Raw genomic sequence first — 24,600 nt, 5'->3', positions numbered from 1 at the left:
CTCCGTGCTGGCAGCTCGGAGCCTGGAGCCGGCTTCGGGTTCTGCGTCTCCCTCTCTCTCCGCCCCTCCCCTGCTCACGCTCCGTCTCCAGGGCCACCTGCAGGGCCTTGGAGCCAGCTTTTCGGTTCACACGTGGCCGATGGTCACACGTGGCCAACGCTCCTGAGTTCTCGGAAGAAACTAGGCACACAGATGGGGGTCTGCCTGGGGCTAGCAAGCAGGGAGCTGAGACGGCTGAATTTGAGGAGCGCTCACTCTGGGGGCAGCCCCGCCCCTGCAGACCCATACCCTGTTCAATACAAAGTGATTCTGACTCCCTCGGAGACACCCGTCCATCCAAGTCCCTCGTGTTGGAACCCCTTGTCGGGTGAAGGGTCTTTAAAAGACGTTTTGAAATATAAACGGGGAGCACGGCCCCAAGGTTTCCTTTCATCGCAGAGATTATAATCTCATGGGGCTGCAGGAAGTCAGCAGATCAACAGAGAAATGAGCAAGATCTTTCCAGAAGGGGGAAAGGGGGCCCCCGGGGGGTGGCTACGCCGGAGGGGCGGCTGGGGGGACTGAGTGGCCCGCGCGAGGCCTCGTTCCAAGGACCAGGACGCACGGCTCTTCCCGGCCCAGGCCCTGCTCCCGGCCACGTGTGGCGGGGCCGGGGAGGCTCGCTGATGCCCGGGGGCCGAGATAACCCGCAAACCCTCTGCCCGGCCTCGCTCCCGTTTCCGCTCTCGCTTTCCTGCGCCTTCATTTCCCGCTCACCTGCGTCAGCGCTCTCCTTCGGCCCCCAAGGGATGACGGCTTCCGTCGCGCTTGGGGCCAGGTGTGGAGAAGGGCGAAATCTGGGCTGGAGCCCCCGTGACCCGAGCCGGCGACGGCGCAGCAGAAAACCCGCCTGGAGAAAAACCGGAGGGGCTTTTAGAGGCTCCGCCAGGTGGCTTCCCTTCTTGTTCCCCGTCTTTAACTTCAGGCCAGGATAATGCCGGGGGAGGAGCCACTTTGGAAAAGTGGGGGAGCCTTCCACCCCCAGGCTGCTGGAGGAAGAGGTTCCCGCTGTGACACTTGAAAGCCCCGTAGACACGTCTGAATTTATAATACGCTCTTGAAGCGCTCATTCATAGTCCTGAAGGCAATTTCAAAGCCACGGAGAGGACGGATGACGCGTGGCCGGCTTAGGTGCTGGCAAGGGTGTCTCCGGGGCTCTCGGGGCAAGGGCACGAGCCAGACTCTTCGCAAACAGCACCAACGGCCAAAACTCTGGCGCTTAATTCGATCCGGCACACGTTTGTCGCGTGCCGTCCGTGGAGCACAGGTCGGGAAAGGGCAGGAGATAAGGATCCGAGGTGCCCGTGAGGGCGCGCGGTCCGCGTCGGGAGGGGCCTGGGCGGGGCTCCCACTCGCTCTGGACACACGGGGGCGGGGCGTCCGCCGTGCGCGGGGCTCTCTGCTGAGGTGGGGCCGGGGGGCTGGGGTCCAGGAGGCTGTTTCGAGGAAACCGGGTGCACGCGGGAGAGAGGCGACGGGTGACAAAGAGCGAGTGACTCCGGGAGGAAAGTCATTCCGTGAACTTCAGCCAGAAAGTTACCGCGGTGAGCCGGGCACAGGTCCGTCCCTGGGGTGGAGGCGCCCGCCCACCCGCTACCGTGGAGCTCACGGGTCAGGGCTGTGCCCGCTGTAAGACGGGATGTGAGCGGTGGGCGCTGCGCGATAAGGAAAGGCAACGGGGAAATGGGGCCGGGCGTCACTTCTCGAATGGGATCGCAAGGAGAAGCCAGTGGGAAGGGGGTGTCAGAGGAAAGCCCTGACGGAGGTGGCCCCCGGACGTGTCAGAGAGAAGAGAGATCCGGGCGGACGGACCAGGCTGTGCAAAGGTCCTGAGGCAGGGACAGCCCGGCAGGCCCAACGAAGCCGGCAAGCTCGGCGGGAGAAGGATGGATGTGAGGGTGAGGGGTGGAAGACGAAGCCACGGTGGGGGCGGGGTCCCACCGTACTAAGCCTCAGCGACCGCCCAGCGCTCTGTGGGTTCGCCTTGAGTGAGATGGGGGAGGGTCGAGGGTTCGGGAGCGGAAGCCAGGATCGACATCCCCCGGGACGGGATGGGGAGACCGAGGCAGCGACAGGTGTGAGGGTAGAGCGGGAGCAGAGGAAATGAGAGTTCACTCCTCGCGGACCAACCGAGGGGCTGAAGCAAAGCCTCCAGGAGCGTTGTGGTGGGCGCCCGGGACCCCCTGCTCCCTGGAAATCCCAAGGAGGGGTGTGCGGCCGGGCGCGGTCAGGGGGGGCTCCACCCACCGCATCTGGGTCCAGGCGAGGCCGGCGGTAGCTGTCGGAGCCCTCGGGGGTGCTGCCGCGGGAGTCCCGCGTCTCCTTCCCTCTGAGGCATCGTCTGCCGTGACACCTGCCACCAGGTTGCGTTCCTTGAAGGAAGAAACTGGGCTGACAACTCACGTTAGGGCCTGGTGCTGTCTCACCACCTGGAACTCGCATCGCGTGGCAGGACCTCTTTGAGACGAGTGTAGACCCCGAGATTCACATCACGCAGCTCTCTGCGCGTGCAAAGTGCCAAACGCACACAAAACCAACCTGTCAAGGTGTCTGCAAACTTCTCTGTTCAGAGTCCGACTCCTCTGAAACGTTTGAGGCCAGAATCGTAGCTGCCCAGGTTTTCCCACACGCCTGGGGGCAACGGTGGTTCCAAGTCATGGGCGAGGCTGCCTGCCTCCCTCCTCCCTCCCTCCGTCCCTTCCCTCCTTCTTCCCTCCCTTCCTTCCCTCCCTTCCTCCCCCCTCCCTCCTTCCTTCCCTGCCTCCTCCCTCCCTCCCTTCTTTCCCTCCCTCCCTTCCTCCCTCTTTCTTTCTTTCTTCCTTCCTTTCTTTCTTCCTTCCTTCCTTCCATAATCTCACCTATTTTATTCAGAGAAGGAATTTGACTGAAGCAATATGACTTAATTTTGAGATGATCTTGAAATGTTTAGTGAACTGAAGTGTAATTCCATACGGTCTTAGAAGTAAGTACATTTTTCATCTGTACTACAGCGCTTTTTTTTTTAATTCTTAGCGCGTCTTTTACCTTTAAAATGTTCACTATTGGAGTACAGCCGGCATTCAACGTTACGTCAGTTTCCAGTGTACGATAATGCTCCCTTTCCGGAAAGAGCTCTCCGCTGTGGGCTCTATGGCTTTCTTGGACCACCGATAGCCGTTCTGCAGTGTTGAACTTAATGCTCTGTCTCTCCAGACACATCGCTATTGTGTTGGGCGCAATCAGTTACAAAACACATCCTCGTACCAGAAACGTCAATGCAAAAAGATACACCATTTAGAACCAACGGCAGGTGGTGGGATCGACTGCCCAGCGACGCGGTCCAGGCTAACAAGGGGAAAAGGAACGCACGAGAAATGCCTGTGCTCAAGCAGGCGAGCGTAGGAGCTGTGGTCTGGACAAACGTCTCGGGCGGCCACGGCCACAGACCTCAGAGGCCGGCGGCAAGTGTTGGTGGCTCCCCGGTGGGGGTGGTCCGGGGCTGAGCGGGCCTGCGCGCGTGCGAGGGGTGGGCTGGCCGTGCCTGCGTGGGTCTCCTCCCCAGCAGGCGCGCCTCCTCGTGGTGACAGAGCACGGGGACAAGGGCAGACACACAGGCCTCTTGAGGGTTGGAATGAGCACGCTGTCCCTTGCATCCCACTCTGCTGTCTAGACCAAGGGTCGCCGGCCTAGACTCAACGGGAGGGGTTGGGCGTTCACCTTTGTGAACGTGCGGGTGAAGTTTGGAGGCCTCGTTCCAACTTCCCCGGGGGGGGCCTGACGAGCACGGTGCCCCAGAAACACGGGGACAGCGGCCAGGGGACACGGGTGCGGTCAGACTTGCAGGGGGACAGCGGCGAGGGGACACGGGTGCGGTCGGACTTGCAACTTCCTCGGGTGCGATCGTTGCAAGGGCGTCGGACCCAGGGTGCGTCCCTGGTGCCGGTGACCAAGGTCGACCGGAGTGGTGGGGTCCCAACTGTCTGGCCATGACTGCCGGAGGCGCTGTCTACATGGGTGGAGAAGTCCCCCCGGGGCTGTGGGTGGGGAGGACAGGCTGGGTGTGCGGATCCTGTAGTTTCATAACAAAGAACCACACCCGGGGCAGAGAGTCAGTGCTCCAAGTCTCAGTGAGGGGGGCACCGCAGGGGGGTTGGTAGAAGGCAGAGGTAGGAGGGCGGAGAACACAAGCGGATGGCAGGGGCCAGATGCACGGGGCCTGGTGACCTTGACACCCTCCCTCCGCGCTGGCTTGGCCTGCTCCACCAAGCAGAGTGCTCCCTTCATCCCGTGCCCCGGCTCAGCTCAGGGAGCTGCGGGACCTTGATGGTGGCTGGTCCCTTGACCACCTTGACCGGTCCGCCCACCGGCACTGGTGTCTCTGACCTGCCCTTGATCCTGGGCCACCCTCGCCAGATACGGGGCTCCGGGCACCTTCCCAGCCCCCTCCACAGCCGCCATTCTATGCGGCGACAAACAGGACTGGGGAAGGGAGGCCTTGGACGGGCATTTCTGGTTCCTTCTCTCTCCTTACTAAGAGTGTTTTTCCCACTACGACTTGCTTTCCTCCCCTTGTCTGTTGACGTCGTCCTCAAATGTACAGGCTTCAAACAATAGCTCAGCTTAATGCATTCTAGCAGAAGGAGAAAGCGACGAGCATGTCATGGAAATGTTTAATTCCTTGTTTGCACACAAGGCCATTGCTTACAATATGCTTATCAAAGGCGGAATCATGAAATAATGTCCCCCCCTGGCCGAAGACGTCCCTGCCGGAAGCCACAGAGGCCGGGGGTTTGTTAGGCTGCAGATGCCACGAAGGTGGAAATCATCTGACCCGACAGAGGGAGAGTCCTGGGTTTTCCAGGTGGGCCCAGTAATCACTCGAAGCCGAACTGACGTCACCCCTACCTCCATCCACTTTCCCTTCCCCGGATGAGTTGAAAGCAAATCCTAGACATCATATCATCTACTATTGATGATTTCAGAGCATCTCTGTAAAAGACAAGGACTCTTTCTTGAACAAAACCGTGATATCATTAGGTTCATAGAGCAGTAAGCCCCTGACCGCGTCAAAAACCCATCAGTGTTCGCATTTCAGTCGCCTCATGTACTTTGTGCGGAATCCGATCACATCTGCACGGTTTCATTCATTTATTTACGTATTTACGTATTTACTTAACTTACGCGTGTTGATTTGAATCAGGAGCCAGAATCACTCCACACTTTTGCCTCGGGGGTGATAGCCTTAAACCTCAGCATTTGTGGAAAAATCTAGTTTCCACGGTCTGGCTGTGCTTGTGAGTTTGGGTTTGTCCATCACGGCCTCGTGGCGATGCTAATATTCTTCTCCGTCTTGTGCGTTTCCTGCCAGTTGGAAATTGGATGGCCAGGCTCGATCGGTTGTCACCTGGATTTTCGGCAAGAAAGCTGCAGGCGTGGGGTGTTGTTCTCCCCTCCCCCAGAGCAGGGAGGGGCGCCGAAATCTGTCGCCTTCCACTCTGATGTCTGGAGCCATGGTGTGCGGAGCCTGGGCCTGTGACCTCAGTGCAGTGGTGTCGTGGTGGTTCCGTGTTCACATTCTGTTCTGGGCGTTCTCCTTCATCTGTCTGCTGGCCCCAGCCCGCAAAGAGAAGGTTCTTCTCAACTGTACTTGGTTATCAATCGGCAACGTTTTCTGAATTGTTTCTTGATTAACGAGCATCGGCAACAAACCTAAGGTCTGCTCTGTGTTCGGGGGGCTAAGGCCTGCGTGTCGCTAGAGACCCACGGGGCTCCCGATGGTTGAACGCTCACACACAGTCCCTCTCCGGCCGAAGCAAAGGGGCCCTGCCTTCTTGAAGGGGTCTCTGCTGCCCCAGTTATTCTGGCTTGAGGGCCCTCCACTTCTCCACGTTGGGTTGTGTTGAGCTGTGTCCTCCTCCCCCCAAAATCCCGTGATGAAGTGCTAACACCCAACACCGGAGTTAGTTAAGATGAAGTCGTGAAGGTGGGCCACGATCCAATATATCTGCTGTCCTTTTGAGGAGGGAACATTTGGACACAGACATGCACACACGGAATGAAGGAGGCGTCCACAGCCGGGAAGCACCGACGGCAGCCAGTGCCCGCCAGAAGCCGGGGAGAGCCCTGGGAAGGGGCGACCCCAGCACACGGTCACGGCTGCACCTGGGAACAAACGTCCACTGCACAGAGGTCTCCTCTCTGGCCGTTTGTTTTCACACACGCTTGGTGCATCTCCTACTGGTCTGGCATTTTGCACCTGGAAGTCATTCAGAGTTTCAATGCAACAAATATGTATGGAGATCCTACGTCAGGGGCTGCTAAGGATAATGGATTGAAAGAGGAAATAAATCATGTCCTCTACCCCCGTCTGGAGGCATGCAGACACTTAGCAGGTAAATATATCAGATGGTCACTCACACCGATGGACATTCACGTTTGTACCATGAAGGGCAATGAAGCCAGAGTGGGGTGGAGGGTTTGGGGAATTGAATGGAGATGAGGGAGGTCGAGGCTGCAGGGCTGGGGGCAGCTCGGGAGCTCGGGTGGACAGCTGCCCGCCCCAAGGTGAAGACATGGGAGGAACCAGCCTGCGACACAGGGGCACAGAGCCACGGGGCCTGCAGGACATCAGGGGTGGGGGGCTCTGGCAGACACTGTGGTCCCCGAGCCCCAGCTCACGGGGACAGCCTAGGGCACAGCGCTGGAAGAAGCCCACGGAGACCCAGGGACAACACTTCTTAGGACCATTCTCTTAACTGACGAATATATTGGGTTGGGGGGAAATGTTGTTCGGATGATTCACAGGCTTCTCTGCGGTTTCCCGTATCAACTGGTGATTGGTTGGGGGGGTGGGGGGGATGTGAAGGGAAACCCCGTGGCCTCAGCATAGACCTAGAAACTGGACAGGGAGCCAGCAGTGAGCAGCACAAGTTGCCTGGTTCTGCTCTATTTCCCTCATATTCCCCTCCGGTACCCGGGTAGGAGTCCCGCTTCGACCGGCTTCAGTCCCCTCACCGTCTCCAGCATCCCGCTCACAAAAGCAGTGTCCTTGCTGCACAATCCCAAGCTGGGGACGGACCCTGTGTCCTTGTCCCTCGGACGGTTGTTGGAAGGACCTCATACGTGTAAGCCCAGTAGCCCCAAGCCAAGGCCAAGGGCAGGAGAGCTCAGCACGAGCTCCGGAAGCAGACGGGGCTGAACCATCACTGCCCAGCTCACTCTCCACATTCGCGACATGGAGACAATCACAGGGACTTCACGGTCTCAAGATGAGATGAGATGAGATGGCGCCCAGCCCCCACCAGCCCCTTCTTGCCCTTTTGACACACTCACTGTCCCCACTGCCTTACGTCCTTCTGACACAAAGCAGCAACAAGAGAACAGTGCAGAACACTAAACGAGGGTCCGTGAGCGTGAGAACCGGTCTGAGATATTTGCTGGCATCCCCGGTGCCGAGCTCCCAAAGGAAAGATCAATCGGGACCCCCTCAACCCTGGGTTTATCAGAAAAAACGAGCCGGCCTTCGTCAGGGTCACACCCTGCTTTGTGGACTCAGAAGTCCCCACCGTGTCTGTGCCATAGTTCCCGATGCTTAGAAATTCGTCCGATAAAATTCTCGGGAAGCAAGAGGAGTGGGGGCCTGTCTTCTCTTGTCGCAGCTCCACGGCTCTCGGCCTGAGAGGATGAATGTCTGACGTGCAGGGAAGTAGCAGGAGCCCCCCACCCCCCCCCGCCCCGCTCAGCTTCGTTAGAGAAACCCAGGAGTGTCTGAAAACGGCAGAGAAGAGTGCCCACGTGCTCATGGGACAGGAGAGGCCATGCTCCTGGTTTTGCAGTGGCGGGAACGTCATGGGGACAGCCGCTCCGGGATGCAGAGGGGGCCGTGTGACCAGGCTGGGGGAGAGGCCCCATGAGAGTTTAGGCCCCTGAGAATAGCTGATGGGGCCCTGGGATACGTGGTATCACGTCCCATCAATATTTGAAGACACTGAAGGAAAGGGCCAAGTTTTCCTTGGAGCGTGCTGCTGTAAACCGAGCCCTATTCCAGGTTTTATTTGGAGGGTGTTACTATAAACTGAGCCCTATTCCAGGTTTTCCTTGGAGCATGCTACTGTAAACTGAGCCCTACTCCAGGACCAGGATGCACATGTGAAATTTTGCTTCATCAGAATCAAAGACAATGAATTGGATCGTGCAGCGACCACACCACAGGAGACCGTGAGCACTTCCCCCTCAGGCTGTCCCTGGCCACTTGAAGACACAGAGAAGCAGGTCTCCCGCATGAGAGTCTGTCCCTGCTGTCTGGGTGGGTCGGCACTGGGCGGGCAGCGTGAGCTGAGGCTCTCCTGGAATCCAGGGAGAAGGCCGTGTGTGGAACAGCACAGGCCGGTTAGGGGCCCGTCGGGACAGAGAGCCAGGGGGAGCTGTGCTGCTGGAGACACATTCGAGGGGGATCCCGCGGACAGGATTTACTCTTACCAGGTGCCCCTCCAAGCGTCCGGCTGGCTGAGTGCTGCTGCGGGAAGGGCCCCCTCCAAGGTCGGAGCCTCGAGTGGGTATCGTGAACAGTGCCTCCTGGTTAAAGTGAAATACAGCCTCACCAGGGCCCCCGCGTGGTTCTGGTGACTACCGTCCTGCTTTGCCCCGGGATGGAAGGGCTTCCTGGAACACAGGACCTTTGGAGCCCAAACCCGGAAAGTCAGCTGCCCGTGACCACCTCATGTCAGCGTGCTCACACGGGGGTTTCTGGAACACCCCGGCTCCGGGCTTCGGCCCTTGCCCCTCCCTTTTCCTACAACACTCTTTGACCCAGACCTGGACCCGGACCCGGACCTTTCAACGGTGACCTGATTCTTGTGATCCTGGCCTCAGGTCCCACACCACCTCCTCCATGAAGCATTCTTGGCTGCCCACCCCCCCCCCCCCCGCCTCCTCCCCTGTTTTCCCGGTTGTGTCTGTCAGGAGGGACTTTATTTGGGTGTTTATCGTGCGCTTACGGCTGCGTGTTTCTCTAGGAGGTAACCTCCGTGGATTCCAGTCCCTGAATGCAAACGGGACGTGGGTAGACGGGAGAGGGAAGAAATTCTATGCGCCCAAGCACACCGACCAGGATCCGCTGCCCCGTGATGCCCCATGATGCCGGCACACCACGCCCCGAGCCTTCGAGACAACGCACACGCTGGGGCGCGTGGGCAGGGGTCCAGGTGTGACCTCTCCTGGGTGCCCCTGTGGCCACACTCCGCCCACGGGCACCGTCTCCCGGGGTCCACCGTCTTCCCAGCCCCCCATGCTTTTCCTTCTGTGTGTCAGAACCGGGCTTTCTGAGATTTACCTGCAGGCCTGCATTTTCTGCCGGGGCCCCTTCCCTTCCTGCCCGCGGCCTCCGAGGCTGCTCCCCCTGCCCGGCTTCCACTGGCTGCCCTCCCCTCCTTTGCTCCCCAAACCGCTTGGTCTCTGTGCTGCTACCGTGCGGGACTCAGGCCCAAAGCAGCTTTGCTTATGTTTAAAAACTTCTGTACGTCCCTCTTTCTCCTTTTAAATAGACTTTAACGCCTCAGGTGCACGGCCTCCAGGCCGTCAGCATCCCCACCAGGGGGACACTTGTCACAACGATGACCCACACGGACTTGTCGTCCTCCCCAGAGTGCAGCTCTTAGGCTGGAGTTTGCTCTTGGTGTTGGACATTGTGCGGGCTTGGGTGAATGTCTGCGGTCTCGGGCACACAGCGTGGTCTCCCTGTCTCAAGCCGAGCCCCCCCCCCCCCCCCCCCGCCGCCAGGGATGCCCCTGTTCACACCTCCGCTGCTGTGCCTTTTCCAGAATGTCACTGAGCTGGAATCGCCCAGTGAGACCCCCAGAGCTTTTCGCGCATGGGCCCTGGTTAGCTTCCCGCATTCCGTCCGTCCTCCCCGCAGCCTCTAGAAGGCTCCGTGTCCACGGCGGAGTGCACACGGGCCGCCACGTCCAGCGAGCAGAGTAACCGGCGTGAAAGCAGAAACTCGGACATGAGTCTGACCCTGAGGTTGGCGTCGGGGTCCTCCAGGCTGCCCCCGGTCCTGGCTGGAGGGCCCTCCTTCCCCGCCCCGCCCCCCACCGGCCCCATCAAGTCTCATAAAAATATCAAACGGGGAAGTAAAATCTCCCCCTGTTTTTCAAAAGCAAAACTTTAACGAACGGTCTTTGATCCACAAATGTAATTGGAGATGGAACGGATATTTGTCTAAACGCATTAATTTAATTCCTGGCCCAGTTTTTTTCTTTCCCCCTTATCGGAGCCCTTGTTCTAACGGTGCCTCTGGCAGAATCAGAAATCAGAGGGAAGGAACAAGTGACTCTTCGTGCAGCATAAGCACAAATACAACTTCCACTCAAAATATTTTCAGAACCAAGGTGCACGGAGCGGCCCAGACAAGTGGGCCCGCTCCGCGAGCGCATCAGAAACCCAGGCTCGCTGCCGTGCTGACGGCCACGGTCTGTCCACACGCGTTCTCGCCCACGCTCAGCGGGGGTCACGTGTGGAGCTCGGCGCTCAGGCCCCGAACACCATCTGCCCAAACGTTTCTCTCGCTGAAATTCACGAGCTGCTGGTGTCATGTCGTGTTTACAGACAGTGACTTTACGGCCCCCGTTGCGAAGTTCCGACGAGGTTTTGGGGAATGAGATGTCTTCTCTTACTCAAAGTGGAAGAGACATGGGGATTTAAAGCTGGATTTTTCCAGTCACCTGCCCGGTGCGCGTGCTCGGGCCGCCTTCACAAAACGCCACCGGCCGGGGGCCCAAACAACAGACGTTTGTTCTCAGGCTCCGCTGTTGGGACCCCCACAAACGCCTCTGGGGGCACATCCAGCCCACGGCACCTGCTCGGCCAAGCGTCCAACAAGACCCCGCCTCTGGTCTCACCAGCCGGGGAACCTCAGCACGCCCCTGGTTCGCAAGCCCTGACTTCACGCGTTCTGGGGGAAACTCGGGGTCTTGGCGGCCACCGGAAACGCCAGAAGCCCCCCAGGGGCCTCGCTGGCCTCAGCCCGTCTCCGATCACCGAACGTCCCCACAAGCTGGATGGTGCGGATTGATCCCACGCTTCTCCTTTGCTTCCCGGAAGCCGTGCCGGGCCTGGAGCCCACCCTGTGGCGCTGACGTGTCTCTCCTCGGCTGCAGGATCGATCGACGGTGTTGTAAAGGTTAACAACGTGTAGCTGTTTCCCCATCCCCTGCACAGTGTTGTCAACTGCCATCTTTATTCATTTCCCAAGGAGGAAAGTGACTCTGGCGGAACAAAGGCCGCGTGGCTGTGCCAGAGACGGCCCTCGGAAGCGTATCAAAGCCACGCCGAGTGGGAATAATTACTCGCTCTCAGCTGGGGGTGCCGGTGACACCATCTGAGCACCAGGGCCGCTCATTCCTTTCAACGAGGAAAAGTAAGAAGAAAATGCAGGAGCGATTCTGGGGAGAGGCCGGGGCCCGGGAGACACAGGCAGGACAGGGGCCTCCTTCCCTCCAGAGCTCACCAGCGGCCGTATCTGAGATGAGACAGCGGCCTCGGTTCTAAATGGTGTTTTTAAAGAGCCTCAGGGGAAGAGGAAGGAAGACAAAACCTTTCTTTATCTTCCACCCAGAAATCGAAATACATAAATAATAGAAGGGTTGGCCGAGGAGGAAATCGCGGGCTCGTTGAAGGACTTTCTGCTTAATAACTGATTAGGCTGCTCTTCAGAAGAGTCGGCTGTTATTCACTTTTTATTGCAAAAAATATATACGAATTCATATAAGACAACATCTAGGAGCCGAGGTCATACTGTGCACCCTCCGGCCCCCTGGGCGGGGCCGCGTGTAGTGTGCTCGCAGCCTGACCAGAGCGTCAGTTACGGGGTCCCCGAATGTAGTCGTGACCAAAACAAATCCGGTGCCCGTCGCATCCTTCCACCCTCCCCACGTGGTGCGCAACACAGAAGAGCGGGAGGTGTGAGCAAAAACCCTTCAATAGAGACAGGAGCGTTGTACGGGGGAGGAAAGGGACGAAGGGTGGGGGTGGATGTGCCCACATGTGTGTGACCGTATGCGTATGTGTGTGCACGTGTATGGGGATGTAGGTGCATGCGAGTATGTGTATAAAAGTATGCGTGCATGTGTGTGTGCTTAAGAGTGTGTGTGCACATATGTGTATACCTATGTGTGCACATGCATGTGTGAATGCCTGTGTGTAAAATGTGTGTGCGTGCAAGTATGTGTATAAGAGTGCATGTGTATGCCTGTGTGTATATATGTGCATACATGTGTGTGAAAGCGTGCACACATGTGTATGTGCGTGCATGCATGTGCATAAGAAAGCACGTGCATGCAATTATGTGTGTAAGTGTGTATGCATGTGTGTGAGAATGTGTGCAAATGTGTGTGTGTGCATATAGGTGTATAAGAATGTGTGTAGGCAAGTATGTGTATAAAAGTGTGCATTCACGTGTGTATGTGTGTGCATGAGCGTGTGCACACATGTATGCACATATGTGTATTGTGTGCGTGCATGTATATATGAGTGTGTGCACATGTGTGCACGTGTGTATCGTGTGCATGCATGTATGTATAAGAGTGTGCACACGTGTGTGTTGTGTGCATGTATGTACGCACGTGAGTGTGTGCACATATATGTATTTGTGCATGCAAGTATATATGTACGAGAGTGTGCATGTGTGTGCACACAGTGCGTCCGAGTGTGTGTGCATGTGTGGGTGCATGCGTGTGCAGGAGAGAGCGTGCCGTGTGCTTGCTGAGGTCAAAGCACAGAAGAGCCCCCTGCCCACCTCCACAATCTCTGGTCGTTCCTGCCACGGCTCCCGTGTGAACTGTGGCCCCGCTGCCGTTGGATCTGGAGCCCTTGATGCCCCGAACCTGGTCCATCCCAAGCTTGTGACGAGCAGCTAGAGTGACGGCGGGGTCTCCTCTCCTTTGCCTTTGCTCATCTGGATAATGACTTTATACAGCTCATGGAAATGAGCCCATCCGCCTATAGGATTCGCACTCTTTTGGAGATCAAAAAACATGCTTAGTGGGCTGGACGAGAGGGCAGGGTAAGTGGGATGAAAGTCCCGGGGAAGGACTGAGGCAAAGGCAGACGCGATCCCGGTACAGTGAGCTGGTGGCCAAGGGCGGTGTCGCTGGCATTGCACCTGCTGGGGGAAAATGCCCGCACTCGCCGAAGACATTTTCTTTAGGGAAAGTCGAACGACGTGCCGCTGGTAAGAAACGAGGGGGCCGGCAAGCTGAAAACGCGGACGGTCTCATCTCCACGCGGGTCCCCTCTCAGGGGGAGACGCCTCATCCTTCTGCCTGAAGGGCGTCCCCCGGGGCTGTGCACGGCCATCCTGAGGGCTTGTGGCCACCACGCCCAGCTTCCTCAGCCCTCTGAGCCACGCGAATAAAAAAGCAAAAACAGGTATTTGGGACCTTCGGATTCCAGGATTTGGAAGACGCAAGGAATAACAAAAATGCAGTCCCCGGTCCGGTGATGAGTGGACCACTCGGCACACACACAGACGAGCCCCAGGCCGGGCACGCTGCACACACACACACCAGGCCAGGAGCCCCGGCAAGGGCGCGCCAGAACTGCCCCCACACGCGGCTCTGGCAGATGCCTGCTTTGCGGACGGAGCCGGGTAAGCCCTCCGGGCCACCCTGAGTCGCGCGCGCTTTCTGCCATTGAAGTGACCCAGGCAAATCCGGGTGGCGTGTCGGGGGCTCCGATCGAGGTGGCAGTGGAAGAACAAAGCCGGCGGAATCACAATCTGGGGCCCGCGTGGGATGGAGACCTCCTTCCTGCAATAAACAAGTTGCTGCCCCCCCCCCATTCCCCCTCCGCCACGCACACACCCACTCCCCTCCGCCGGGGGCTGCTTAGATGTTCTGTAATAAAAATACCGCGCACATGCTATGTATTCCGTAAGACTGGTACAGCCGTATTCAAAATGAGTTGAGTACCAGGGGAAAAATGTTCCCCATTGTCAAAAAGAAATGGTTGGTAGGGCTTTCATTTTTTTTTTTTTTTCCTTTAAAAAAAGCAGTCGCTACTTTCAAAGTCAGGAAAGGCAATTTTTTTTTTTTTTAACACAAAGAAAGGGATAGCAACAGCAGGGTGTTGCCTTACTCTGCCTGTGCCCTTTAAAATTCCAGCTTCAGGATACACTATTAATTTTCCCCTTTCTCTTCCTGCATGAGGTTCTGAAAACGACCCATCGTGCTGCAAATCTGCAGGCAAATTAGCTGAAGATGGCTTGCCTTGTGGGATATGGGGTGGGTAGGAGTTCCTTCTCCGACTGCCCCCTGCCCCACGTGCTCTGACTCCGTTTCTCCCCGGGAGCGACTGGTGACCGCGTGGCCCAAGTCCTGCCGACGTCCCGCCCGGGCTCACGGAGACTGATGCGGCCTGTGTCTCTGCCCTGCCGCACAAGCCAGAGATGCGCCGCCGCGGTGACCCCGGGGCCCGCGGTTATTGTCAGCAGGTCAAAGCGCTGAATATCAATAGAGTCGGTCCTGCGCCCCGCAACCCACCCTCTGCCGGGAACGTAAACTTCTGTAACGCACGTCTCACCTCTGCCCCTGCCATCTTCGCGGCTCCTTGCTTCAAAGGACGCTCCTCACGTGGAAAGCGCTTCATGGAGGGAAAATGGCCATCGCCGCACAATTATTTCAGAAACTCTGCATTGTATTTTAACGGAGGGCAGACGCCCTGGCTGAAGTCTGGAGTGCTTTTAAGATGAAGATCTGAATCCTGAGGTTTAGAAACGGGCGCGTCAGAAGTACAATCGTGCCTGCACACGAGTCGGGTCTTTGCTCCTTGAAATAGATTAAATTAAAGAATGAGTCTCGGCTTGACAACTCGCCACACCGTTTTCAAATAAAGGTGACAAAATCCCAGTGCTAATAAAGCCACTTTCTTTTCTGCAAGTTGGATGACACTGTTGATTATTTGATAGCTCTTTGAACCTTCAAACAACGCTGACTTTGAAACGCTGGCTGTGCCGGGCGAGGAGTCCGCTGCCCTCTCCGAATGGGATTTCTCTTCCGATTCCACATCACAAGCCCTTCCTCGGCCAAGTACAATGCGAAGACGGTCCCTGTCGGCCTCGCAAGGAGGGACGCGGGAGCCGGAGCGCGGGCGGGGCGGCAGGAAGGGGGTGGGCGGGCGAGCTCCCGGGGGGGCCTCCCGGCTCAAACGCGTCCTTCGGGGAAATGTTAATACAACAAGCGGGTTGCGATCAACGCAGCGGCTCGACACACGGAAAGTGGGATCCCGCGACCCAGCCCGCTTGTCCGCTCCCGGAAAACAGCCGAGGGCGGCGTCCGGGAAGACGTTTTCCTGTGTCCTCTGGCGCGATACCCGTTTTTGCGAGAAAGTTTCTGATGGCGAGGGGGGCCCCCCGGGGACACACCTCTGCTTGGCACTAACCTTTTCGTGTCGCCGCGCAAATACTCGCGGGTCAATCAGATGGTTTATAGGCGGGTGCTTGATTGTCCCCCTTTTAGAATTTCCGTGTATGGGGCCGGAGGACGGTAAAAGGTGACTTTTGTCACCTTCATAGAGGTGTCTGATCTTTGGGGGAACGGTCCTCACACACATATCCCCACAGAAAAACCGTAGCAAACATCCCCGTGGCGATCACGTGGGTCGCCCTTCGTGGGTTTTGATGGGAAGCGCGTTCTCATGAGGAGAAAAAGCACAATGAGTTTGCGGTCAGAACGCAGACAGCTCAGGACATGCCAACCGGCCGCGAGTCCGCTCCCCACCTCTGCCCCCCAGCTCACGTCTACGCGCCCTCGCCGGTCAGAGCACTGTGACCGATCGTTCCGTGTGCTGGGCTCCCTGCCTCCTTGAAGACAGAAACTGCCCGGTTCACGGAACTCCCCCCAGTGTAGCTACACAAGGCTCTTCCCCACTGCTGTCCGCTGGCCGGTCCTGGCCCGGGTGCCGAGGCCTGCTCCAAGCAGTGGTGGGCAGGGCATTCGGACAGGTGATGTCTGATGGTTTTAGAAGCTTGTCTTGGCCCCGCGTGCCCTCCCGGGTCCCAGCCGGGGCTCCCAGTGCTTGTGTGCGAGCAGGAGGCAGGGTGCGGGGTGCCCGTGGGGAGCCGTGTGAAGACAGGGCTACCCGCCGACCCTTCCGGGAAAATCCCCCCCGAAAGCCAGACCCTGGCTCCCAACAGGCTGCTGCCCCACCAAAATGGTCATTGCGTGAGAAGCTCGGTACATCTTGTATTTCCAAACCCACGGGACGCTGTCTCTTTCCAGGTGAGTTGTGGGAACAGGGCATTCGAGCTGGTCTCCAGCCTCCCTGTCCAGACTCACCCATCCGTCCTCCACAGGACCACCGGAGCGAGCCTCTGTTGTTGTAAAAGCCACGTGCACTCCTGGTTTAAAATACATTCAAATTATCGCGTATCCAGGAGGAGGGCTGCTATGTAAACAAACAGAAAAGAACAAGTGTTGGTGAGGAAGTGGAAATGGGGAGAGATGTGGAGAACTGGGGACCCGTGGACAGCAAAACACCAGGAGGACGCACCCACAAGCCAGAGGAAAACGTGGAGCTTTTAAATTTTTTTTTTCAACGTTTTTTATTTATTTTTGGGACAGAGAGAGACAGAGCATGAACGGGGGAGGGGCAGAGAGAGCGGGAGACACAGAATCGGAAACAGGCTCCAGGCTCCGAGCCATCAGCCCAGAGCCTGACGCGGGGCTCGAACTCACGGTGGGACCGCGAGATCGTGACCTGGCTGAAGTCGGACGCTTAACCGACTGCGCCACCCAGGCGCCCCAAACGTGGAGCTTTTAAAATAAAACGATAGGAGGGGCGCCTGAGTGGCTCAGTCAGTTGGGTCCGACTTCGGCTCAGGTCATGATCTCGCGGTTCATGAGTCGAGCCCTGAGTCAGGCTCTGTGCCGACAGCTCAGAGCCTGGAGCTGCTTCGGATTCCGTGTCTCCCTCTCTCTCTCTGCCCTTCCCCCACTCATGCGTGTCTCTCTCTCTCTCTCTCTCTCTCTCTCCCTCACAAAAGTAAATGAAAAGAAAACATTAAAAAATAAATAAATAAAAATAAAATGATACGAGATTAACTAAAAAGAGAACAATATAACTTGAAACCAGAAACCTCAGAAGGGCTTTATACCCAGCCCTGCTGGTCATCAAGACTGTCACCCACCTAACGTGTAAGGACTGAGCCAGGATGCATCTGTGGATCTTTCTGGAGAACCTTGTAAGTTTATAGCTTCCTACAACCAACAAGAGCGGAGACACGTCAACACAGCTGGCGTGACCTGTGAATGTGTCCATTTGTTGGTGAGACCCGTTGAATGGTGTGAGAAGGTGAGGAGGGTGTGAAGGCTCTCTCCGTCCTGACCACGTCAGCAGAGGACAGCGGTCATAAGCAGAAAGTGGTGGGAAAACAAATGCGAACGTTTTTGCTATTTTCAAAGGAGGTGGCATTGGTTTTGCTACTTTGAGACTGTCATGCGTGTGACACGGGATAAGGCACCATTTTAACCAGTGTCCTATCACACTGACGTCCTTGAGAACGAGGCCACTGGGGTGGCAGCCAAATGACACACGTAAAGTAGGAGACATGACATTAAGAACCCTGTAGTCCTGGGGCCCCTGGGTGGCTCAGTCGGTTAAGCGTCTGCCTGCGGCTCAGGTCAAGATCTCGCAGTTCGTGGGTTCGAGCCCCGCGTCGGGCTCTGTGCTGACAGCTCGGAACCTGGAGCCTGTTTCGGATTCTGTGTCTCCCTCTCTCTCTGCCCCTCTCCTGTTCATGCTCTGTCTCTGTCTCAAAAATAAACATTAAAAAAAAAAATTTAAGAACACTGTAGTCCTAAATTTGAGCGGGAAAAATCAGCACGAAGCCCGGAGGTATTTTTCTTTACAGATCTTGATATGTAAACCTGTATTTCCCACCTCTGTCCACTGGAAGGTCTAGAATTCATGAATAAATTAATGGAATGAACACACCTAGCATAGATTGTGGTCTTGAAATGCCATTTCCAACGTAAACTAACAAATTAAACAAGACTTCTTTTCTGGAGGGATGACTGATGGCTGTCCCCAGGTCTGGGGCAGGGGAAGGAGAGAGGAGGCTGGCACCAGACAGCAGTGAGGTCCCCAAAGACTTCTAGAGTCCAGCAGGAAAAAAAATCTCAAAAGCCAACTTGGAAAGGCTGCCACTAACCAAAGGTGAGAGAGCACGAGCATCGCTAGGAAAATGACTATAATGAATTAAGACGCATTAAGCATGTTTAAATCTATGAGTTCACAATGACGTTGCAGACATAGAATCGGTTGCTGTTGGAATAGCTCAAAATGTTGAAAACTGACAGCAAAACAGAGCTCTCCTATGTGAACTGTCCCATGATAACTGTGTCACTGCATAATCAAATAATAGAAAGAGGAAACTGCCTTTTTATAAAACTATCCCAGCTAAGAAAGGAAGAAACATTATAGAATTATAACACCATCATCGGCTACTTCTAGTGAATTCAAGGTCCTAGGCGTCCAAGGTCACATTTGCCATAACAACCACTTGTGTTTCCAATGGATACCACTGTGAGGTTGATGAATTTGTCTCACTGAAAAAAAGGTTGAACCTGGCGACACCTGGTTGGCTATCGGTTAAGCATCCAACTCTTTTTTTTTATTTTGTTTTTTAATGTTTATTTATTTTTGAGAGAGAGAGTGGGAGAGAGAGAGCCAGCGCGGGAGGGGCAGAAAGAGAGAGAGACAGGGTGACACAGAATCCGAAGCAGGTTTCAGGCTCTGAGCTGTGAACACAGACCCCGATGCGGGGCTCAAACCCACGAGCTGTGAGATCATGACCTGAGCCGAAGTCGGATGCTCAACTGAGCCCCCCAGGCGCCCCAGCATCCAACTCTTGATTTCAGCTCAGGTCATGATCATGATCTCATGGCTCATGGGATGGCGCCCCGAGTCAGGCTCTGCGCTGACAGTGCGGAACCTGTTTGAGATCTCTCTCTCTCTCTCTCTCTCTCTCCCCCCTCCATTTGCACACCCTCTCCCTCCAAAAATAAACAAACATAAAAAAAAATTGAACCGGAATCTGATCAAGCCTAGACAGCCAACTATCAGTTTACAGGAAATACAAAGAACAGAGGAACACGGTGGGGACTGGTCTATAGTGACGCTTTCGGGAAAACCCCAACCGAGGGAATACACCACGTCCAACAGCCTGGTTTCTTCACCAAACAAATGACACAGAAAACAGAAAAGGGGTAAGGGAGGAGTCTATAGATTAAAAAAGACCTAAGAGACATATTAAAACGGACGAAACCAAACACGGCGTTGAGAGATCACACCTGGCTGATAAAACTGTGGGAAAAGGCCAGGAAGTAACTATCAGGAGACCAGGGTGGTGGTGATTTCGGGAGCAGGGGAGAGGGTTGGCGCCCAGGGGCCCCGGGCCGCGGAAGCGGGCTGACGGGATTCTGTCCTGTGACCCGCATGGTACCTACAAGGGTTTTGGTCATCGTATTAGGTGGGCTATACGTTTTCTTTATGTAATTTTCTGTATCTGCTCCATACTGCATATTATATATGCATGATAAAAGTGAAAAGCGTATATAACAAAGAAAAAAAATGCACATAGCATGCAAACACATTCAAATGTATTCCGCACACTTTAAAGCTGCATTAAAAAAAAAAAAAAAAAAAAGAAGAAGAAGCCCTGTGATTCTCTATCGTGTATCATTAGACGGGGCCCTTGAAATGTGTTTAAAAACAGACAATTCTGTAAGCAACGATGAGCAAAAAAGGAAATCTGAGTTATGTAGAATGAATAAAGCTGTAAGTTTTGAAGGGCTGAAAGGTAAGGAGTGTGTGTGTGTGTGTGTGTGTGTGTGTGTGCATCCTGCTGGAAACCCCAGTAGGAGAGAACAATTAACTACCGTGATGCATGTATTTCTAGTCTCAAGACGATTTATTTATTTAAGGTGTTTTGTCTCGATCAGAAGTGTTATCACATGTGCACGTTTGATGAGGCTGGTTTCCTGATGTACAGGGCAGGCGCTGTGAGCATCAGGTATGAATGAAAAATGTAAGTGCGTTCATTTGCTAAAGGAAGAACTTTTATTTGAATCAATATATAAACAGCTTTGGGAATACGGGGATAAGTAGACACACAATCTGTGAGCGTAAATAAATAAATACCGTGCTTATTAATTGGGGCATTACCAGCGCTGGCAGTGGGACCTTTCCCAAGTTCCTTCCCTCCTCTGCCTGAAAAATGGGAGTGCCAACCTTGGAAGTTTCGTCTGAACAAAAATGAGGGCACATTTGCAAGTGCTTGGTGAATGTTCCTTGAACAAGCTGCCCGGTGATGCTGATGCACATTCCTGGGACAAAAAATGAGCCGGAAGGAAAAGAAATTACTGCCTGGGACAGAGATTAAGGGCTGTGAGAGCAGTCCAGGCAGGAGAATGATCCAGATCCAAGGGGCAGAAGAGATAAGATGTGACGTCCGATTGGGGAAGGTTGGGACGCCATTGATGTAGGGAATGAGCCCGGAGGAGTTGGGCTCGGGTCGTGGGATAGTGAATTTAATTACAGACTTGTTACACTTGAGTCTATGGTCTATTTAGAAGGTCACGTTCAAGAAGCTCTCAGGAAATGGTCCATCGGCTCAAGGGAAGGTTCGAGGCAGAACAACGGAGTTGGCTCTCAGTGTGTGGCAGAAACCAGGGCAGGGAGTGTGACCCTTAGGAGTGCTCTGCAGACGTGGCCAGGGTGACCAACCACGGGACTCATAGCCACAGAGTCCGGGGACAGAAGAAACAGAAAAGGAGTAGCCAGATGGGCAGAAGGGCCATCTAGAAATCGAAGAAAGGGTGCATTTCAACAGGCGCCTGGTCCGCAGAGTAGAAAGTTCCTAGATGAACTTAAACGCGGTATTTAGTCTTTGGAAGGTGAACAGGGCCTTCAGACATGGGTTTCTATAGAGAACAAGGGGGCTGGGAGCCAGGCTGGTCCTGGCGGCCGAGCGAGCTGGAGAAAAGGCGCTCCGGCTGCCCTTGGGCTGCCCCAGCGCGAGGGAAGCAGCTGGAAGGAGAGCAGAGAGAGGGAGGACAGCTGAGCTCGGGGGCAGGTGGAGGTGAGTTTGGTGCCTGAAGGGAGGCACGAGCTGCAACAACGGGGACGAGGGAGGGCATACAGGCCACGAGCTCCCGTGGGGGGGGGGGGGGTGGATAATGCATGGAAGGAAAAAGAGCTGTTTTCCCCCAAAGAAGAGATGGGGACCATCGTAGGTTTGTTTCTAAGCAGGGGAGGGGACGTCAGGGGGCATTGTGGCTCGGTGATCTCTAGTTTCCCTGGGACGGAGACAGCAGAAACAACGGATCCTGTACAAATGGGAATTTGTACACACTGGGAGCAGACACCTGGAAACATACGGAGGCACGTGGCCTTATGATTCCAGCCTCAGGATGAGCGCCCTTGCCCGGAGTTGGCCAAGCACAGCCCGACGGCTCGGGTCTGTTTTCACCTCCAGGGTTCGGGGACTGACTTTTATGAACTCTTGGAAGAAAATGGGATGAAACACAACGGGCTGGGGGTTGCGGGGTGGGGGTGGGGGGTGGGGTGGCCGAGAGCCCTGGGGCATCAGGCACCTTACAGACCGAAGGAAAACTCTACTCATGAAAACACACCAGCACTAAAGTCAAGACAGAGAACCAGCATTTGTGGACAGATTTGATCATCAGACACTTTAATTTGGAAAACATTTTGAAGTAGGAATTTCCTTTTAGGTCCCCTAAGAGGTAACGGAGGGGGATCTGAGACATGGCCCCCCATGTTCTGGAACAAGGCGGAAATGCTTTCATCATTAATTGGATTGTAGTTGGGTTAACAAAGAATGCGTTTCAGTCTCTCCCTCCCTCCCTTCCTCTCTCCCTCTCTCTCTAGAAAAGGCATTTGGCCCAACTTTATTGTTCAGTAGACATTACGCTCCACTCACCCATTTTCTTTGCTCCTAAAATGTTTCTGAGATTCTAAAATGAGAGAGACCCATGCATTCCCTATGTCCTCTCTCTTTTCTACGTCCAGTTCTGGGATCACGGCTCCCTTTTGGTTTTGTTCTGGTCGGATGCCTTCCTTCTTTTATTTTTAAATTTTCTTTCTCTCTTTCTTTCTTTCTCTCTCTTTCTTTCTTTCTTTCTTCCTTCCTTTCTTTCTTTCTTTCTTTTCGCCTGCCTTCTTTTAACACTGTGCATCTTCGCGGCCGCCGTGTTGCAAAGACGGTAAAGCGGCCCAAGCTGAGTTCCACCTAATGGAAATGTGCCGTCCGGACAGGAAGCAGGGACCTGTTAAGGCTTCTCATGAACTGCGATCTTGGTTTTTGCAAAATACACGGAGGCTAAGAAAATGCCACCACATTTGCTTTGCACTTCTCCTGTTTAAATTTTTTTTAATGTTTATTATTTATTTTTGAGACAGAGAGAGACAGAGCGTGAGTAGGGAAGGGGCAGAGAGAGAGGGAGACACGGAATTCGAAGGAGGCTCCGGGCTCCGAGCTGTCAGCACAGAGCCCGACGCGGGGCTCGAACCCACGAACCGTGAGATCATGACCTGAGCCAAAGTCGGATGTGTAACTGACTGAGCCACCCAGGCGCCCCTGAACTTCTTCCATTTTAAAGACTTTCCGTCACGTCCAATGTTCCTGTTTTACCTGTGTGGTTTGGGAAGGATTCACGCCACGGTCTGTGCAGAACACCTGGGTAGAGACAAGTGGGAACTGAACGCGTACGGGTGGTGTTGCTGGGTACAGAGTCCAGGAGAAGAAGAAAGTAGCACACTCTTTTAAATTAGGAAGTGGTACCTGCGTATCAGCCACACGCTCTGCTGCCCTCACCCCAGCTTGACCGGGCCGTTCCCCCTCTTATGCCCCGGATTCTGGATCCCCCCTCCTTCCCCCGAGTGCTTCTCATCAGCCTGCAGGTGTGCTCTTAGCCGGTCTTACACGAACAAACCTCCCTGGACCCCTGTCCCCTCCAGCCCCTGCCCCGTTTCTCTCTTCCCCTCTCCACAAAGCTCCTGGAAGCTCCTGTCGGCCCCGGCTGTCTCCGTTCCCTGCTCTTGTCCGCTCTTGACCGCTCACGCCTGGTGTCCGTTGGGCAGCCGTGGGGGGATGTCAAGGAGCCGGCTGGATATGCGGGCCTGGGGTTTGAGCCAGAGGCCGACGGTGGCGACTCGGGGGTCACGACGGTGGAGGCCGTGGCTCGAGCCTTGGGGCCGGGGGACTGCCCGGCAGGCAATGGTGGGGAGACGCGAGGCCGCGCCTGGGCTCCGGGGGCCGCCCGGTTAGCTGGTCCGGGGGGAGAGGTGCGGGCTGGGTGCTGGGGGGCTTCCCCAGCGGTGGGCAGAGAGCGGGGTGTGGTCTCCGGGAGCCAAGGGAAACAGGGTCTGGGGAGAAGTGAGCTGTGGCCTGCGTCCTGCCGACAGATCGGGAAGAGGGAAGAGCGGAAGGGCCCAGGGGAAGCCGGTGGAGGCCTCGGGGGGCTTGATGGGAGCGGCCCGGCGGGGGTGGGGGGCGGGAGGGTCACGGGACTGCACGGAGCCCAGCGAACCCCACCTCAGCCTTCAGGCCCCAGAACTGAGAGGGGACATTTTCACCGCCACTGAGTTCGGGTGGCTTGTCCCAGGAGCCTCGGGAAACGAATCCAATGCCCGATGCTGCCAAAGAGCCGTGAGTGAAGATCACGGCCGACCGGACTCGGCGGCGGGAAAGAACGAACACGTACAGCTGTTGCTCTCCGTGCAGATGGAGACACAGACACAAGGAGGAAAGCGACTTTGTAGCAGCTGCAGGGGACCCAGCCCCTCTCTCACCGGCTCCGTGCAGATACCGAGCCGAGAGACCGAGAGATGCTCAGACCCGTGTGTGCGTCTCCCTCCACCTGCTGAAGAACAGAGCCCCACACTGCCCACCCGCCGCCCACGCGCCCTCTGCCTCTCGCCTGAGTGATTCCTGCCTGGTTTCACGGCCTCTGCTCTCACCGCCTCAGCAGCCAGAGCGACTGCCTAAAACTCGGTCGGTGCCTGTCGCGCCTCTGCTCCGACCCTCCTCGTACCGGCCCACCTCTCCCAGAGAGAAGCCGACGTCCTTACTGGGTCTCCGTGCCTTGTGGTCTCACCTCTCCTCCCTCCCAGGCCTCAGCTGTCACCTTCCTGTCTGCTTATTCTGCTCAGTTCCACAACAGGCCACACCGGCCCTACCGCAGGACCTTGGCACTTGCTGCGCTCTCAGCCGGAATGCTCTTCCCTCTGATTTCCACCTGGCTCGTTCCCCTTTCTCCCTAAACTCTATGCTCACCTGTCCCCTTCCCAACGAAGCCCCTTCTGGAACGCTGTCCAAAATTGCAGCCTGGCTTTCTTCACCGCTTCACGCTTTCCTCAGTCCGTACCGCCGCCTGACAGATGCTCTAGATGTTAGCTGTTGACCTTGTGTGCTACCTGTATCCGCACACTAGCTCACGAAGGCAGCCATTTCTGCCGTGTCCTGTTCGCTGCTGTGTCCCCGGTGTCTGGGACAGCGCCTGACAC

Source organism: Leopardus geoffroyi, chromosome D3, assembly GCF_018350155.1.
Source record: "Leopardus geoffroyi isolate Oge1 chromosome D3, O.geoffroyi_Oge1_pat1.0, whole genome shotgun sequence".
Taxonomy (NCBI): domain Eukaryota; kingdom Metazoa; phylum Chordata; class Mammalia; order Carnivora; family Felidae; genus Leopardus; species Leopardus geoffroyi.
Note: the sequence above shows the minus strand (reverse complement) of the source record.